This window comes from Pavona decussata, unplaced genomic scaffold, assembly GCF_977016875.1.
Source record: "Pavona decussata unplaced genomic scaffold, jaPavDecu1.1 SCAFFOLD_141, whole genome shotgun sequence".
Taxonomy (NCBI): Eukaryota; Metazoa; Cnidaria; class Anthozoa; order Scleractinia; family Agariciidae; genus Pavona; species Pavona decussata.
The window spans coordinates 782,425-789,891 of NW_028145554.1; the positions used below are offsets into that span (position 1 = coordinate 782,425).

At 35.0% G+C, this 7,467-nt stretch overlaps 1 long non-coding RNA gene across 1 annotated transcript; it reads left to right on the forward strand.

Annotated features, from left to right (window-relative positions):
• Window positions 1-1,137: 1,137 nt before the first annotated feature.
• Window positions 1,138-3,890, forward strand: LOC146466737 (uncharacterized). The gene is made up of 2 exons (XR_014867925.1): window positions 1,138-2,991; window positions 3,831-3,890. It is a non-coding gene; the product is annotated as an uncharacterized LOC146466737 (long non-coding RNA).
• The last annotated feature ends 3,577 nt before the right edge of the window (window positions 3,891-7,467 follow it).

Genomic DNA, 7,467 nt, shown 5'->3' on the forward strand with positions numbered 1-7,467 from the left:
CCTAAATTTGGAAAGCGCTAAATTTCTCGAATTAGGCCTTTGCGATTTTGTTGAAACTTTGTTCAGCGCAAGGCACTAATGTGCACCATGTGTAGCCCAGAGATTCTCACGAAAAAAGGCCGGCAACGGCAGAATTTCGACTCAGACCTCAAAGGGGTGTGGCACTATAACCACGTGACATTTACTCCGATCGCCGAAATTTTTTTGCTATATTGTACATTGATCTATATGTTATCCTTTCTGTGTGTTAAACTTACGATAAAAGCAAAGGTGGGGATACCAGAGAGCTTCAAAGTAGGGTGGTACCGCAAAAAAATAACTGGGTCGAGTCACCTTAAAAGAAAGAAAAGATAAGAATAGAACAATAATAGAAGAAGAAGAATCCGGGAAGAATGACATTGGCAAGATGGATGCTGACCAAACTGTGAGCATAGATTCCTCTTGATGTATGCGCCCTATTTTTTTCTCTATCTTAAATCTCATCCCATAAAAAACGTAATCACAGAGTTTTAATGTTTCTCGCAGTGCAATTAAGACAATCTCGCATTTCAAATTTATAAGTATACAGCTATTTCAATTAACGTTGTCGGATTAAAATCAAGCTAAAAGACAAGACCGCAATGTTTTGTGGGATTATTTTTTATGAATAATTTCATCAAAATCATCCCTGCACGTGCAGGTCATTGTACTGCTAATTACAACCTATTGTTAACTACAGGCATGACTGATTTTGATGAATTTATTCATAAAAATCCCACGTAATCTTTCGGTCTTGTCTTTAAGCTTTATGCTTTGAACCGACAACGTTAATTGAAATAGCTGTATAACTTTATAAGAATCTGGCATGTTGGTCTTAATCTCCTTTTCTCTAATTGACTGGAAGTTTGACCTAGCTACTCTAGCTTACGATTCCACAAGCATTGATTTCCTTTAATTTCAATCGTGTTTTAATCCCGGCTATAAACCTTGAAACAGTTTGAGCGGATCGCACGCCCTTTTCAAAGTTGTTTCCACAGCAAAACAATTTACCATCGAACAATGGTTACGATGAAACAACATTGAGATGGAGCGGGGTGTTTCAAAGAATTTTGACCCGGAATGTAACTCTCTTAAAGCGGTAAATTAAAAAATAAAACAACAACCAAAAAAAAACTGTAGAAATCGTCGTAAAATCTTGTTTAAATGTTTTCATTGCAAGATCGTTTTACATGTATGTCAATATTCTCAACGAATAAGGAGATATGAAGTTTTCTCTGATCATGAATTGCTGTTGGCTCAGAAAAGCAGAAAGATTTTGTTTCGTCAGATAGTTCAAATGTATATGAATTTTTATTTTTTGAAACAAGTTTAAAAAGTTAGTTGAGAGACTGGTTATGAAACCTTGAAATGACAACAATGGTGCTTCAATTTATGTTGGAAGCGCCGCGATTGTGCACAATCCTTTGTTTTAACGTTCACACCACAGTTGAATGTCTAAATAGGAACGTTTCTATTGGTCAGTTGTTCCAACACATTTCAAAATCTATTGTGGTTTGTGCCCGGTCATAACCAAAAATGCTAACAAAGCATAAAACAAAGACGTTTGTGAGGCTTCATAACGATTACCTTTTATTAACCATGAATATCCACGCACGTTTTAGGCTCAGGAACCGAAATTGATGTTAGATAAGAAGGCTGACCTCTTGGTCGAGTTGCAGTCGTTATTCGCTTTCTGCGAACAAGAATTTTATTTTGTTTGTCCCGGTCTATTTCACTGCTATTCACGTGCTTTGAATATTTATCATAACGTGAAGTCGTGCAAAAGTCAAAATTTACAATGGAAGACTTGAGAAGCAGAAGCATATATTTATGTAAATTTTACCTTTAGCACGACTTCACATAACCATAAATATTCACAGCACGTGAATAGCAGTGGAAAATACCGGAACAAACAAAATAAAACTCTTGTTCGGAGAAAGCGAATAATGACTGAAAGTTGACCAAGATTCAGCCTTCTTATCTAACACCGGTTTCGGTTCTTGAGCCTAAAACTAGCGCAAATGTCGAAAAGAATTCTTACTCTAACCGCTTGTAATTTAACAGAAAAATCTCTCGGGGTATTTTAAAGATATCTCGATTTATGCAAAGTAGGAACTTTTTCATTCATCTGCGCTTTATTTTAACTGTTTTCAAACATACATATCTTAAAATCGGAGACACCCATGAAGCTCAATATACATTTAGAATGTATAGCTATGAGGAATGACCTTTGAACAGAAAAGACAAAGTGTCAAGTTTTAATTTCCCAGAGATATTGGTGAAAAATGCGGAAATAAACAAAATCGCCCCGTAAAAATTGATTCATTATATACTTGAAAACGCTCTTACAGATTTTATTCTAATTTCGCCTACAAGTTGTCTAGATTGAATAGTTTAAATCCCTCAAGTTTCGTTATAAAGTGTCTCACTAGATTTCGAGATGTTGTGCTTCCGTTGCTATAGTAATAGCTGTTGCTTGGAAACCGATGAGAAAATTAACTCTGATCATATGTTGAAATGATGATGTAGTATGAAGGAGATCGAAGTTTATCTTGTATGCGAGATTGCAATTTCAAAACTTCCACCCTAAGTCCCAAAAAAATGCAGCGAGCCCCCTTAAGGCTTCTTTAAGTAAAAACACGATTTGAATGTGCGAAAAAATACTCCAAATAACTTTATCACGCTATAAATTCCACAGCATGCAGGCTTAGGTTTGAACGACAAGATAAAAAATTTCGCGTTTGTTCATCCCAACGGGGGCGTGGAATTCCACTCCAAATATGCCTTTTCTATCGACCAGTGATTGGCTTGAGCTTCTAATCCATATTCATGATCGAAGGTGTAGAATTCTCGTCAAACCGAGCAAGTACTTGGTGAGTGAGAACGCGTGAGGTGACCTCCGTCGTTGAAGCTTTAACGATACGCAAGGATCATCAAAGACTTTAAAGAAAGGAATATTCACTTCACCAAATGGTAAGTTTCTATTTTCGTTAAATGTTTCAAGTACGTAAAATTCCGAAGTCAAGCGTTGGCGCGTCCTGGAGTTTGGTTACATTGACTCTACGTTTTACTGCTCGTAGTTTTATATTAGAATAATTCAACAGCACCTTGTAAGAGCTAAACAGACATGTAGCGGTTACAGGAGAGTAAACGATAAATATAATTTAAGGTCTTTTCTGTGACGAGAAGCTTTTTTTCCAAATTGTCCGAAGCGGCCACGTGTTGAGAACTTTGTCGATTGTTTTGCATTGAAAAAGCACAAATTCATTTTGTATTATTTAAAACAGTCTTTTGCCTCGAAAAACTCACTCAGACAATTTGTAACCTTGAAAATTCGGTACAATTTTACTGTCCAAATTTGTTGGATTTGTTTACCAACTTTCCCTGTGTGGTGCTGTTTATTATGCTGTACAAGGTGGTTCTAACTTTTGCCTCCGTGGATGAAATCCTAACGTATGGCTATTCAAATGAAAGCTGCTGAGCAGTAACGTGACTTTCCTGTGGTGCTGTTTATTATGCTGTAAAGGTGGTTTAAACTTTTGACTCTGTTGATGAAATCCTAAAGTATGACCATTCAAATGAAAGCTGCTGAGCAGTACTTTCCTGTGTTCCTTTTTGTTTTTCGTTACTTTACGAAAGGAAACTCGGATGCATTGAAATTTTTTTTTTTTGGGGGGGGGGGGTGGGGGAGGGAGGGGTTTTTCTGAGCTCCTGAGCTCAACGTTTCAGTGTTTAACAAAGCATATCTGTTGGTTTTGTTTTGGCATATTTGTTGAACACAAACTTATGTGTTTTGCTTGTTCTATTTTCAGAAAGGACATTTTCCCGATAGTAAAGACAGAACAGGAGGAGAAAAGGATCAGAAAAGAGGATTGAACTAAAAACAAGCGCGAAAAGATAAGATTTCATTTTGTATATAAATGATGCCTTTGAAAGATGGTGGCGGTGTATGACAAACACCTATTTGACCTATTTGATTCAGCAACATTTAATTGATGATCCATTCATTACAATATCGTATGTTTAAATTTTCAACCATCTGACCAGTTTATAAGAGGGTTGGTCTGGGGGGGGGGGGGGGGAAGTTAAGCTGATATTTTAATCAGAAATGCTGACGCTCGAATATAAGGTCGCTTAATTTGCAAATCACTGTCGATGCAGCAGAATTTTTTTCGATCCTTTTGACATACACCAGCCATCTCTTTAAGGTGTTATTCCCCAGATCGGTCAAGGCATTTTTAGCGTTAAATCTGAGCGATCAGTCCATACTGCCGTAGTTTAAGGCCACATTTTTCAATTTGTGATTTTAATTTGTTTTATGTATAGATTTTCCAACTAATTTAACTTAAAACGTCTAGTTAACTTTTTTTAAAGTAAAATTGAAATATATTGAAAATATCAAGATCGGCGATCGCTCAGTGTTGCGCTTTTTAGGAATAGTTTAATTATTTTTTAGTTATATGTTGTTGCCAAGGTGGAACTGTAAATTGAAAATGAAAAAATAACGCTGGCAGAAAAAACAGCTCGATCAAGAACTGAAAAGTTGTTTCTTTTTATTTTAAAATCTAAAACATACTTCTAGGGACGAGACTAGCAATTGGATTTTCTTTTCATAACTGTAAGATAATTTGATGGAATTGAAAACAACCAAAACAAATGTTTGTTTTCCTAGGCCAATATAAAATTACCTGATTGTTTACAGAATTCTTGAAAACTATAGATTATTTGTTCTGTGAAATGGAAACGTTGTTGACGGGCTAAACCTTTCAACTGAACGAAAAAGTAAATGTAAGCTTAAAAAAATTCAAAATAAATTCTTCCGTTTTGGTTCTCTCTCCGTCTTGGTTAATTTGAAATGAAATTGGCTGGTCATCTATAAAAATCTTGAAACTGGAAGTTTCAAATTTCAAAATAAATTCGTCAGCTTTGGCCATTTCGTGGCGGGAATAAAAACATTAGGCATCTACAGTTAGCAGTTCCACCTTCGTTTACTGTTGCCAAGGGAGCACAAGGCTTTTAAGAGGATCCCCGTGGAAACGTGTATTACTAATTGAATTGTTGAAGTATTTCGTCAAAAATTGGACGTATTTAACAAAGAGTTCCTAGGTCGAAAAATTTATCAATTACTGTAGACGAAAAATAATTGAGAATCCGTCCGTTATTCCTTATGTTCCCTTTACATGCTGTAGTATGATAAAACAAGCGTCTGGTTGAAATAATGCTCACTAAACGTCTCGGGGAGATCTTTCGCACCAAATTAGAGTTATGTACCACAAAGATATAAAATATAAATTTGCCGTTTTGCTGTACTCTTCGTTTTCTTAAATAAGTTCCACGTAAATTGCTTCTCGGTTCGAAAACAGTTTTTTGTTAAAGATTAAAATCATTACAGAAAGGCATACCAAACGAATGCTTCAAGGGTTAGGTCATTCATTTACCACTGCAAACGAACAAATCAAAAGTTTCAGAGGACAGACAACTTTCTGTTAGAATTTTGCAATCGAAAAAGAAAAACAAAAAGGTAACACAAAAGGGTGATCTTTGAACAAATGTATTGTGCTTACAGCAAAGGCACAAAATTCAAATTCATTCCACAGAGAATTTTACAATTGGATTGTTTTTGAAATCAAATTTTGCCGTGAAAAAAAAAAATTGACTTTATTATACGTTCAGCCGATCGCTTTACAAAATAATTCCCGAAAGTTTTGTCTGCTGTTCGCACTTTTTAGTCACGTGCAAAAATATTATGAAAATCTTAAATCAAATTGAAATTGTAGAAAAAAACCTAATGTACCCAGTTTTCATGTCAGTTCCATCGAGTGCGATTGCTTTGATTTCTTTGAGCTATCAAAACCAAAACTAGGCAAATGTTTTTCTTTTATTCTTCTACTATGAAAACAGTCGGAGCAACTAATTATTATCTACAGATCGTATTCGGCAATTATTTTGGAATTTTCACGAGAATGCGACAACTTATCTTTGGTATCTGATCGGCGAAATAAATTACCAGTGGTCGGCTTCAAGAGTTTCGTAAACTATAACACATTCGAGTTTGATCGTTTGAAAATAAGCTAAGTTTTGGGATCATTGGTAGACTTTTTAGTTAATGTTTTTGCCGAATCGGAAATCTTGAAGCAGAATATATCTAAAATCATGTATAATTAAAAAATTTTTTTTTTTCTGAAATTCAAAAGTTTACTTCGAAACTTTAGAGCTGAGTGAAACTTCCTAGAGCAATCAGTATTGTCCTTTGTGGTCCGACTGCTCACTATAAAATGGAACAAATAAAAGCAACGACAAAAAATGCACTATCGTGAAATTTCAGTGGATTTTCTCACTGGTGGGAAAATTTAGGATTGGGGCTTATTAGTTTGGCATTTTAGTTTTCTCATTTCCCATTATTTCAACCAGACGTTAGTTTTTTCAGTATTTAAGATTTATGTTTAAGATCTTGTTCAACTGAATCAGTGTTGCATGGGACAAGGAAAACGAGTGAAATGGCGTACCTTTAAGCTCGAACTAGAAAGTAAACGAACAAAATTATCAGAGACTTGGAGGAATCGAATCGTGTTGAAATTGAGCTGATGCCTTTAACAATACAAAAACTAATCTGCGTTGTTAATCATCATGACCAAAATTTTAACTTTTACTGGGAAATAAACAAACCAACTTGTGAATTTTGAGAAATGGACAATTGTCTAGATGTTTGCAAAACTATTATTTGGGAACTGGAAAGTAAAAGAACTTTATATCAATGAAGAGAAATTATATTCATTCAATTTAAGAAACGCGAAACAAAACAGCTTCACGTTTCAAACAAAATGAAGTACGAAAGGAGTATAAATGAACAAGAAAATGTATTCCAAAATGAAACTGTGGCTGGGAACAAATTATCGACTAAGTGCAAAGAATTTGAAATTAATGTCTTAATATTTCAAAACATCATGAACTTCCAACTACATTATTTTGACCAAAAATATGCTTTCACTCGTTAAATTCGCATGTCCTCTGTAACACTGTAGGTTGTTAGCCTGTGCTGACTTCACTTGCTAGTTGAACAAGTTCTTTTAAAGCGACATGGCAAGCAAAATGGTTTGCAACTGTTATAAATTTAGTTTGAGTCTGGGAAACAAAAACATTGAGTTATTCTGTTGGTTTGTAATCAAAATTTTTGTGATGATCCAATTTTTTTCTGCTTCCGATCTGTTTAACAGCTTGCCATGGCGCTTTTTTAGTGTACACCACTTCGCAAATGAAACTTTACTTCACACAACAATTTTGTTGAAAAAAATGTTAGAAGACTAAAGACTAAAAGTTGGCAACAAGAAAACCTAAACCTTGACAACTTTCAAAAAGTTTTCTTTGTGAAGTGGTGTACGCTTTTTTGGCGGGTTTAAATTTGAAAGGTTTCTCTTTGAATTTTTTTGATAAAAATTTTCAAAGGTTGCC